Source organism: Ceratotherium simum, chromosome 6 (assembly GCF_057802395.1).
Source record: "Ceratotherium simum simum isolate JZ-2026a chromosome 6, ASM5780239v1, whole genome shotgun sequence".
Lineage (NCBI taxonomy): Eukaryota > Metazoa > Chordata > Mammalia > Perissodactyla > Rhinocerotidae > Ceratotherium > Ceratotherium simum.
The window spans coordinates 62,429,985-62,442,796 of NC_141905.1; positions in this window are offsets into that span (position 1 = coordinate 62,429,985).

Here is a 12,812-nt window from a genome sequence, read left to right on the forward strand (position 1 = left end):
AGCGCTCCCACATCCTACTCATATTGGAACAATTTGGGTGCCAGTTAGAGGGATGGGGTCCAGACATGTGAGTTCACTGCAGAGCCTTCTTGGCAGCAGCTTGCTGGCTCTTCTTGGCCGTACCTTGTCTCTTGGTGCCTTTTCCAGGTAAGAGTCCAGCCTGAGCGTAGTCTAAATTGGGGGTTGGCAAAATGGCCAATGGGCCAGATTCTGCCCATGGCTTGTTTTTGTATTGCTTAGGAGCTAAGAATGGTTTTTACATTTTTAGAGGGCTTTAAAAAAAAAAGAATATGTGACAGACTTTGTGTGGCCTACAAAGCCTACCATATTTACTCTCTGGTCCTTTACAGAAAAAGTTCGCTAGCCGCTGGTCTAAATCAGTGATTTCATAACACTGACTGAACATTAAAATCATCTGGGGAACTTTTTTTTTTTTGTGACGAAGATCAGCCCTGAGCTAACATCCACGCCAATCCTCTTTTTGCTGAGGAAGACTGGCCCTGAGCGAACATCCGGGCCGATCTTCCTCCACTTTATGTGGGAGGCCGCCACAGCATGGCCTGACAAGTGGTGCATCAGTGCGCGCCTGGGATCCGAACCGGGGCTGCCAGCAGCAGAGTGCACGCACTTAACTGCTATGGCGCGGGGCGGGCCCCTGGGGAACTTTTAAAAACACTGATACCCAGGGGCGCATCCCCAGACCCGTTCAGTCAGACCCTGGTGCTCTCTGGTGGGGCCTGGGTGTTAGGATTTTTTTAAAGCTCCCAGGTGATTCTGATGAGCAACCAGAGTTGAAAACCACTAATCTAAGAATATTTGAAAAGAAATTAATTGGTATTTTTTTCTTTCCTCCTCTCATGCTTCCGTTTTCAAATGTGCTTGTTAAATCTAATAGTATAAATAGTATAAAGTGAAAATTAAGTTTTCATCTCAGCTTTGTTTCCTGGGACTTGATTCTTGTGTCTCCTTCCAAAGAGTTTCTCTGTGTGTACTGCTATGTGCATCCTCTCACCTTTTTCCTTACACAAATGGGGTAGCTTGCTATATGTAGTGTTTCATAACTTTGGAGCTCATTTCATAACAGAACACAGCTGCTCATTTTTAATGGCTGTGTGGTACTCCATTATATGGAAGTAGCACCAGTTTTTTAAAATTGGTAGATGTTTAGGTTGTTTTAGTAGTTTGCTATTACGAATACTGTGCCACAGTGGATATTAGTGCCACTAATGCAAATAGTGCCACAGTGGATATTCTTATACATAAGACTTTGAGTATTTCTGGATATTTTTATAGGAAGTATTCTAAAAGTGATTGTGGAGTCAAAGTATATGTGCATGTAACATTTTGTTCGTTATTGCCCTCCAAAGCCATTGTAGTTCCAGCACCAACTTATGAAAGTGCTCCTTTGCTTGCCCTCTTGCCAACACTTACTAAATTGATCTTTGCCACTTGGATAATTGAAAATGCTCTGTCTCACTTTTTTTAAATTGTGGTAAAAAACACGTTACATTTACCATCTTAACCTTTTTTTTTTTTTTGTGAGGAAGATTGTCCCTGAGCTGACGTGTGTCAGTCTTCCTCTACTTTGTATATGGGACGCCACCACAGCATGACCTGATGAGCAGTGTGCAGGTCCATGCCCGGGATCTGAACCTGCGAACCCCGGTCTGCCAAAATAGACTGCACAAACTTAACCACTATGCCATGGGACCTGCCCCTATCTTAACCATTTTTAAGTCTACAGTTCAGTAGTGTTAAGTGTATTGACATTATTGTACAACAGATCTCTAGAATTTATTCATCTTGCAAAACTGAAATTATCTCTTTTAAGCACTAATTTTTCCTCCCCGCAACCCTTGGCAACCATCGTTCTACTTTCTATGATTTGGGCTACTTTAGATAATTCATATGAGTAGAATCATGCAGTATTTGTCCTTTTGAGACTGGCTTATTCCACTTAGCACAATGTTCTCAAGATTTATCCATCTTGTAGCATGTGACAGGATTTTCTTTTTCACAGCTGCATAGTATTCCATTGTATGTATATACCACATTTTATTTATCCATTTCTTTGTTTTATTTTGCATTTCTCTTACACATTTAGTCATTTGTATTTTCTTTTCTATGAAGCATGACCAACCCTGTCCCCTATTTCAATTGGATTATTTATCTTTTTCTTAATTTATAGGTGTTCTTGGTATATTAAAGAAATTAGGCCTTAATCATAGATTGCAAATATTTGTTTCTCAGGTATTTTCATTTTTTTTTTTTTTTTTTTTTTGAGGAAGATCAGCCCTGAGCTAACATCCGTGCTAATCCTCCTCTTTTTGCTGAGGAAGACCGGCTCTGAGCTAACATCTATTGCCAATCCTCCTCCTTTTTTTTTTTACCCCCAAAGCCCCAGTAGACGTATGTCATAGTTGCCGGTCCTTCTAGTTGCTGTATGTGGGATGCGACCTCAGCATGGCTGGAGAAGCGGTGCATCAGTGGGCCCCCGGGATCCAAACCCGGGCTGCCAGTAGTGGAGTGGAGCGCGTGCACTTAACTGCTAAGCCAGGGGGCTGGCCCGCAGGTATTTTCATCTTAAAATGGAATATCCATTAACATCCATTAACTCTTCTCCTTAAAACAGATGAATAATTTATAAGCTTAGTGTTTAAAGCTATGGCTTATTTGTTTTTTCTTTCGCATTTTATAAACATAACCCTTCCCAGTCTTGTTTGCTTTTTTAACTTAACAGACCTTTCCCCTTAGGCCTTGCAGAGCTGAGCCTGCTACATATATGCAGCTCGTGTGTTACACGAATGAGGCAGTTTTGCAAGTTGTCTAACAGCATTTACTAGGAAGATTACTTAATCTCTCTGACTCTACTGTCTCATTTATTTATTTATTAAAAGATTTTATTTATTTATTTATTTTCCCCCCAAAGCCCCAGTAGATAGTTGTATGTCATAGCTGCACATCCTTCTAGTTGATGTATGTGGGACATGGCCTCAGCATGGCCGGAGAAGCGGTGCGTCAGTGCGCGCCCGGGATCCGGGCCCAGGCCGCCAGCAGTGGAGCGCGCGCACTTAACCGCTAAGCCACGGAGCCGGCCCTACTTTCTCATTTAAAATGAGAGAGTATTCTCTCATCTCATCTGGAAAATCTGACTACCCCAGAGGGCTGTTATAAGGACTGAGAATTTATCTAAAGCACTAGCACAATCCCTGGGACATTGTAAGCACTCCATGACTGCCACTTGCACAATAAAAAGATTTTTGGAAATGGCATTCCTTGGTGTCCTTGTGATGTGCAACATGCCATTTCAACAAAGACTTGACTCATATCTTAAAGTTAATGGTTATATCCAGGCAAGGGTTTTTTGCTGTTTGATACTTGTCTGTTTAGCATCTTTGTTCATGATGCCAAACAGTGATATATGCAGAATTGATCCTCTTTCTTAGAAACGTTAGTTAGGTGAGGGATCTGGAATTCCCACCTATTATTGACGGGTTCTGGCACTGTTGCGGAAATCCACAAGTTCAGTGAAGTGCACACATGATGGGCTTCTGCCCCTCTGCAGTCTACCTCATATGGACATGAGGCAGGAGACTCCAACATCCTTTTGCAGGTTTATGCTTCACAAGTTATATCCTAACTACAACCCAACCCTGTTAGGCAGGTATTAACTAGATCAGGGTTTCTCAATCTCGACACCATTGCCATTTTGGGGCAGATAATTCTTTTTTTGTGAAGGACTGTCCTGTGCGTTGTAGCATGTGTAGCAGCATCCCTGGCCTCTGCTCACTAGATGCCAGTAGCATCCCCTAGTTTGAACAACCAGAAATGCTCCAGATATTGCCAAATATCCCTTGGGAGGCAAATTTGCCCCTGGTTGAGAACCACTGGGGACACAGCTGAGTAGCAAATGATTTGCTTAATGTTGATAAAACTGCCACTTAGTGGCACGTTGAGATGAGAGCTCGCGTCTCTGTCTGTGTCTGAAAATTGATCCACCTGTATTTAACATTGTTTGAGTGCCTACAATGTACCAGCCATATAACTCCCTGAGACCTCAGTGTAATGGGGGGGAACTTGGACATAGGAATGGTGCTGTACACTGTGCTGAGTCCTCTCTTCAAGGGCCAGAGTAGCACTCCAAAGGGGATAGGCCCGGGATTCTGAGGAGAGTAGCAGCTTGCCAGGTGTGAGGAAGGCACATACCACGCAAGGAAGAGGAAATTTTCCAGGGGGAGAAGAGGGCCTTTAGGATGGATCTGATGGAGGGTGAGGGGGAGGTAGGGGTAAGATAATGCTAAGTCTGACTGAGGGTTCAATGGCAATGGCCTTTTGTATCCATGTGAGGCGTTAGTACTTTATTTTGTCCACCTCAGTATGTCAGGCGATTGATAGTCCAATGCAATGCTCCTGGTGCTAATACAGCTGCCATGAAAGCAGAACTCCTACTGACGGATGAGTTATCCCCTGCTCCCTGCAGAACCTGCTTAAGCTGTCTGCAGTTACTCAAGAGGCCAGTTCTGCTTAAGCTGTCTGCAGTTACTCAAGAGGCCAGTAGGTGGAGCTCTTGCCCACCTCAGGGAGCTGGACTAGACTTGAGTTGAAGCTTCATGTTGTTCTTATTCCAATTACATTCAACAGACTCGGAGAACCTGCTGTGAGCCTTTGGATACAGAGATGAATAAGACGTAGGCCCTTATTTGAGGACCCTTGGTTCTGGAGAGGAGAGAGGGGAGGCCCTTCTGGTCTCTAGTCTGTCCTGGTTATGAGAGGTCACTTGTTACCTGAAAGCCAGTGGCAGGCAACATGGCTTGTAGAGGAGCCCTGATGTTCACCATGGAACTCCCAACCTTCCCGTCAGGTCCTGCAGGGCACTGAGGTTCCCACAAGGGGGGCCAGCCACAGGTCCCCACTGCTTATGGAAACTTCCAACCTGTGTGCTTCCTAGGCCTGGGAGCTCAGAGGCCCTGGCGCTCTCCCTCATCTTCCCCTCTCCCCTCCTCTTCCAGCATAATCACCTTATGGAGCTCAGGATTGAGGAGAACAAATGCCAAGCTTGCACCTTGAAAGTGGGTTGGAGGGTGGAGGGAGTACAGAGTATTTCGAAAGATTAGCCTGTCAGACACAGAGATTCATCCATTCAGCAAATATGAGTGCTCACTGTGTGCCAGGCACATAATATGTGATTCTGTGTGAGAGAGATTGAGAACACAATCATGAATGAATGAAAAAAGAGACAGTGGCAGCAACCAAAGTTCATCTAAGCTAATAAGGAATAAAGATATTAATCTTGGCAAATAATGAATAAGTAATAAACTTCAGTGCAATGAAGGCAAGGTGGAAAGAGCTATGAGAACACATAACAGGGGCAACTGACCCACGTGGTGGTGGCACTTCCTCACAGATAGAGTGACCATGTAATTTATCATCTAAACTGGGACGCTTTTGATTCGCCCCCCCCCCCCAAGCCCCAGTAGATAGTTGTATGTCAAAGCTGCACATCCTTCTAGTTGCTGCATGTGGGACGCGACCTCAGCATGGCCAGAGAAGTGGTGTGTCCGTGCGCGCCCGGGATCCGAACCCGGGCCGCCAGCATCGGAGCATGCGCACTTAACCGCTAAGCCACAGGGCCGGCCCTGGGATGCTTTTGAGAGCGAAAGGGAGAGCAATAATTAGGCTGAGAAAAACAGGTATAAACTGAGACTATCCTAGGCAAGTTGGGACATGTGGTCACTGTAGTAGTAGAAATGTTTACTGAGGAAGTGATATTTAGCTGAGACTTGAAGGTGAGAGTTAAATTAGGTGAAGGTAGTGGTGCGGGATGAGCAGGGCTGTGTGTTTTTTCCAGTTAGAGGGAATAGCATGTACAAAAGCCTTTTGGTGAGAGGGAGCATGATGGAGACCCCAAACTGAAAGGAGACCTATGCAGTTGAAAGGCAGAGTGACGAGGAGAGCAATGGAAGATGAGGCTAGAGACGTAGGTAGAGACCAGACCATGCAGAGCCTTTGTAAGGCATGTTTAAGATTTTGGTCTTTATTCTGAAGACAATGGGAAGCTTGTGTCTCTTAGTCAGCTTGGGCTGCTATAACAAAATACCATAGACTGGGTGGTTTAAACAACAGAAATTTATTTTATTTTATTATTTTTTTTTAAATAATTTTATTTATTTATTTTTTTCCCCCCAAAGCCCCAGTAGATAGTTGTATGTCATAGCTGCACATCCTTCTAGTTGCTGTATGTGGGACGCAGCCTCAGCATAGCCGGAGAAGCGGTGCGGCGGTGCACGCCCGGGATCCCACCCCCGGCCGCCAGCAGCAGAGCACACGCACTTAACCGCTAAGCCACGGTGCCAGCGCCTAAACAACAGAAATTTATATTTCACAGTTCTGGAGGCTGAGAAGGCCAAGATCAAGATGCAGGCCTATTTGTTTCCTGGTGAGGGCTCTCTTCCTGGCTTGCATATGGCTTTTGGCTGTGTCTTCACGTGGCAGGGAGAGAGAGAGCAATTGCTCAGGTCTCTTTTTATAGGGACAGTAATCCCATCATGGGGGCTCCACCTTCATGACCTCATCTGAACCTAATTACCTCTCAAAGGCCCTGCCTCCTCATACCATCACATTGGGAATTAGGGCTTCAACATACGAATTCTGGGGGGGACACAAACATTCAGTCCATAACAGAGAGTGTATATGTCTTAACAATTTTTTTATTAGGGAAAATTTCAAATATATACTAAAGTAGAGAGAATAGTATAATAAACCCCCATCTTCGCATCCAGCTCTTATCAATCCGTGGTCTATCTTGTTTCATCTCTATCTTTTTCTTTTTTTCTTTTTTTTTTTTTGTGAGGAAGATCAGCCCTGAGCTAACATCCATGCTAATCCTCCTCTCTTTTTGCTGAGGAAGACCGGCTCTGAGCTAACATCCACTGTTAATCCTCCTCCTTTTTTTCCCCAAAGCCCCAGTAGATAGTTTTATGTCATAGTTACACATCCTTCTAGTTGCTGTATGTGGGACGCGGCCTCAGCATGACCGGAAAAGCGGTGCGTCAGTGCGCGCCCGGATCCGAACCCGGGCTGCCAGTAGCGGAGCATGCGCACTTAACCACTAAGCCACGAGCTGGCCCTTGTTTCATCTCTAATACCTCAACCCATACCTTTCACTACCCCCTTTCCACTGGATTGTTTTGAAGTAAAAACAAGATTTTATTTACATTCATAAATAACTTACATAGGTATCTCTAAAGGTTCAAGCCTTGAAAAGTATATAAGCACAATTCCATTATTGCATCTAAAAGAATTATCAGTACAGTAATCAGTTGATATTAAATATTCTGTCAGTATTGCTGAATGGTGTTAAAGGCTGGTGACATGATCAGATTTGCATGCTGAAAAGCCTAATCTTGCTGCTGTAAGAATAGACTGAAGGGGTCTGGATCTGATATTTTGAAACCAGTCAGGTTACTACAATAGGCCAGGTGAGGGGCCGGCCCGGTGGCGCAACGGTTAAGTGCGTGCGCTCCGCTGCGGTGGCCCGGGGTTCGCTGGTTCGGATCCTGGGTGCGCACTGACGCACCGCTTGGCAAGCCATGCTGTGGCAGCATCCCATATAAAGTGGAGGAAGATGGGCACGGATGTTAGCCCAGGGCCAGTCTTCCTCAGCAAAAAGAGGATTGGCAGATGTTAGCACAGAGCTGATCTTCCTCACAAAAGAAAAAAAAAATAGGCCAGGTGAGAGATTATTTTGGTCACCTGAATTAAAGTGATGGAAGGATAGAGAAGACAGAGAGAGGTGGATGGATTTGAGAAATATTTAGGAAATAAATTAGACAGAACTTGGTTGGTGGAGTATTGGAGCAGTGAGGTATTGAGTGACTCTTAGATAATTTTTCCCAAGAACTGGGTGAATGGTGGTGCCATTCATTGGGATGGGGAACACTGGAAAAGTTTGGCTTGGGAAATGGTACTTTGAGGTGCTTTTGAGACATCTAATTGAAAATCTTGAGAAGTCAGTGGAGGTTTGTGCTGCAGGAGCTTACTGGAGGGGTCAGGGCTGAGGATACAAAATAGGGACTCATCAGTGAATAGTTTTGAGACAGCAGTGTGGTAAGAAGGGCATTAGAGCAGGAGCATGGTGTCCTGGATTCCAGTTCCTGCCCTGCCTTGGACTCACAGGTAACTTTGGGCAACTCACTTCCTCTCTAGGACTGTCAAAATCCTAGTCTGGGGGGATACACACCACCTCTCCCAAACTGTGCCATAATCCAACAAATAAAGGGTTAATGTCTGGCACAGAGGGGCCCTTAAGACCTTGCTCTCAAGTTAATTTTTTTTTACCTCTGCCCCTTCCCAATCGTGTCTTTTCCTCTCCTTCCCATCTTCTGAAGTATCCTGAGCTTGGTTTTTATCATTGCACAGTTCTTTATAATTTTGGTATATATATCCCTAAGGAATATATAGTCTTGTTTTACATAATTTATTTATTTATTTATTTTTTCTCCCCCAAAGCCCCAGTAGATAGTTGTATGTCATAGCTGCACATCCTTCTAGTTGCTGTATGTGGGACTCGACCTCAGCATGGCCGGAGAAGTGGTGCGTCGGTGCACGCCCGGGATCCGAACCTGGGCCGCCAGCAGCGGAGCGCTCACACTTAACCGCTAAGCCACGGGACCGGCCCATGTTTTACATAATTTTTAAACTTTATGTAAATGGTACCATACTGTGTCTATTCTCCTGTGACTTGCTTATTTCACTGATGTGTAGTAGTCCATTGTATACTTCCATTTCTTTATTAATTCACTTGTTGACAGGCATTCAGTTTACGATGCTGCTCTGAACATTCCTGTGTCTACTGGTGTACATTTGCAAGAGTTCTCTGAGTTTAAATCTAGAAGGGAAAGTGCTGGTCATAGAGTAAGTGCATCTTCAATATTCCAGATACTGTCAGTTTTCCAAAGGTATTTACTAATTTACACTCCCACCAGCAGTTCAAGAGAGTTCCCCTTGTTCTGCATTCTCCCCAACACAAGATAAATCATTAAATCAAATTTCCCCTCAGTCTTCTGGGTGTGGAATGGTATCTTATTGTGGTTTTAATTTGGATTTTCCTGACTACTAATGAGGTTGAACACCTTTCACATACATTGATTGACTGGATTTCCTCTTCTGAAGGTGACTACTTAAGTCTTTTGCCCATTTTTCTTTTGAATTGTCTGTCTTTCTCTTATTGATTTGTAGGAGTTGTCTACATATTTTGGATATAATTCCTTTATTGGTTTTATGCTGTGTAAATATTTTCTCCGGTGGTGTCTTGCCTTACTTTCTTTATTGTATTTTTTGATGAATGGAAAGCTTACTTTTTATTTAGTCAGACATGCCAGGTATCTTCCATTTGCCCCTCCGTATACGCTTTCCACCTTTCTCCACTGGCTCTCTGCTTGGGGAGGTTGACCTCTAGGAACTATGTCATTAGGCTCTGTGCCCGTTGGCTTCTGGTTGGGTTTTGGCCAATGGGGTGCCCCAGCAGGAAATCAGCAGAAAGTGGAGAGTGAGAATAAGTATTTATTTTTCCTAGCGCCAACCTCCTGTGTCCTCAAATCAAAGATCACTTCTCCCCTCCAGGCAGTCTCCTCTACAGACTGTTTCCTTCATGGATCCTGAACCTGCTTCTTACTGTCATTGCTTTTGCCCAAGTGTAGTAACATCCTGCTGCTACTAGCTCCCAGTCATTGCACTGTCCTTATATCCCCCTTTACCCACAACACTGTAAATAATCTTCTAATGAAGGACCTTTTCTCAGACCATTTTATTTGAGTATGTCATATTTTTTTGTGTGTGTGTGAGGAAGATTGGCCCTGAGCTAGCATCTTTTGCCAATCTTCCTCTTTTTGCTTGAGGAAGATTGTCGCTGAGCTAACATCTGTGCCAACCTTCCTCTATTTTGTATGCTGGACGCTGCCACAGCATGGCTTGATGAGTGGTATGTAGGTCTGCGCCCGGGATCTGAACCCACAAACCCTCGGCCGCCAAAGTGGAGTGCGCAAACTTAACCACTACACCACTGGGCCAGCCCTCAGTGTGTCATCTGTTCCCTGTTGGATTTCTGACTGTTAGATCATATTTATTAATCTTTTCTTTTAAAATTAGTGCTTCTTGCATATTGTTTAAGAAATTTTTTCTTATCCTGAGGTAATGAAGATATTCTATATTGTATTCTAAAAGCTTTATTATTTGTTTTCCTTGTTTAGGTCTATAATTTACCTGATGTTGATTTTTCAATCTTTATATATTTATAGAGATTGTTTTATGGCCCAGCATGTGGTCTGTCTTTGTGATTGTTCCATGTGCATTTGAAAAGAATGTGTACTTTGCTGTTGTTATGTGGAATGTTCTATAAATGTCAACTAGGGCAATTTGGTCAATAGTGTTGTTCATGTCTTCTAGATCATTGCAGATTTTCTGTCTACTCGTTCAATTACTGAGAGAGGAGTATTAAAACAACTATGATTGTGGATTTGTCTGTTTCTCCTTTCTGTTCTCTTAGCTTTTTCTTCATGTATTTTGAAGCACTGTTATTGGGTACTGACACATTTAAGATGGTTATGTCTTCTTGATATAACATTGTTGTTACATGCCATCAAGTTGGCTTTGACTCCTGATGACCCTTTGAATGAGTGATGTCCACAATGTCCTGTCCTCAGTAGCCTTACTCAGCTTCTGCAGACTCATGCCTATGACTTCCTTTATGGAGTCAATCCATCTCATATTTGAACATACTGTTATGAAACATCCCCCTTTATCTTTGATAATATTCCTTGTTCTGAAGTCTGCTTTGTCTGATATTAACATAGCCATTCCAGCTTTCTTTGGATTGGTGTTTGAATAGTATTATCTCTTTCCATCCTTTTACTTTTCACCCATGTCTTTATATTTAAAGTAGATTTCTTGAAAACAGCATAGTCTCACTTTTGTATCCAGTCTGCTAATGTCTGCCTTTTAACTGATGTGTTTAGACCATTTATATTTAATGTAATTACCAATATAGGTCAGTCTATCCTTTTACTATGTATTTCCTGTTTTTCCCATCTGTTCCTTTTTTTCTGCCTTCTTTTTATTATTCCATTTTATCTCCATTATTGGCTTATTTGCTATGCCTCTTCATTTTACTTTTTAATGTTTGCTCTAGGGTATACAATATGCAACTTGAACTTATCACTGTCTACCTTTATATAATATAACACTTCATGTATAATATAAAAACCTTCCATTTCTCCCACTCCATTCTTTGTGTTATTGTTGTCATACATTTTACTTCAACATATGTTATAAAACCAGAGCCAGCCATGATGATCTAGTGGTTCAAGTTCGGTGCTCCTGCTTTGGCAGCCTGCATACGGTTCTCAGTTGTGGAACCGGTTGCCGTGCTGACAGAGGAGAACTAGAAGGACTTACAACTAGTATATACAACCCTGCGCTGTGGCTTTGAGGAGAAAAAAAAAAAAAAAGGAACATATGTTATAAAACCAAAAATACATTGTTATTATATTTGCTGTAAGTAGTTATCTTTTCTCTATTCTTTTTCACAGCTTTATTGAGGTATAACTGACATACAATAAACTGCACATATTTTAAGTGTAAATTTTATGAGGTTTGACAAATGCATACACCTGTGAAACCATTACCACAATCAAGATAATGAACATTATAATTTTCTTGTAATTCTTTGTAATCCATCCAGTGATGAGCTAGAGCTAGATCAGATTGTTAAATTTTCGTTTATCTTGGTTACATACGTAGAAGTGGAATTGCTGGGTCATATGGTAACTCTCTGTTTAACATACCGCTTTATAGAATCACCAGCAAGGTATGAAGAACTACCTCACTTCTTACATCAAAATAAACATCTCAGATGGAGCTAAGATTTAAATGTAAAAACATGAAATATTTTTGTAGTATTTGAATGGGAAAGGCTTTTCTAAGCATGATATCAAACCTGTAAGCCATGAGGAGAGAAAAGACCGAAAAGTTTCACTACAGAAAAATATAGGGCATCTTTCCAGGGAGAAGAAACAAAGTCAAAAGACAGAAGACATGGGAAGAATATGCACAAAACATGGCATAGGCAAAGGACCATTTCCCTATCATACAAAGAAATCTTAAAGAAAAGAAAAATAAAACAAAAAATCCTATTAAAAGTTGGGTAAAAGATATGAATAGATTGCAGAAAATGAAATAAAAATAGCCAATATAAAAAGATGGTCAACCACACTAATACTTAAATAAATAGAAATTGACATGTATAGCAGAGGTCATTTGTACCTACTAGTTTGGCATCCCAGTAAGGGAGTGAGGAAATAGGCATTTTTATATATTGTTGGTAAATCTTCAAATTGGTACACTTTTTAGGAAGAGCAATTTGGCAATATCTTCTTTTTTTAATTGATGTTTTAATAGTTTATAGCATTGTGAAATTTTGGGTTGTACATTTTTGTTTGTCCATCACCATATATATGTCTCCCTTCACCCCTTCTGCCCACCCCTCACCCCCATTGCCCCTGGTAACCACAATATAGTTTTCTCTGTCCATATGTTGGTTTATATTCCACATATGAGTGAGATCATACAGTGTTTGTCTTTCTCTTTCTGGCTTATTTCACTTAACATAATACCCTCCAGGCCCATCCATGTTGTTGCAAATGGGACGATTTTGTCTTTTTTTTATGGCTGAGTAGTATTCCATGGTATATATATACCACATCTTCTTGATCCAGTCATCAGTCAAGGGACACTTAGGTTGCTTCCACATCTTGGCT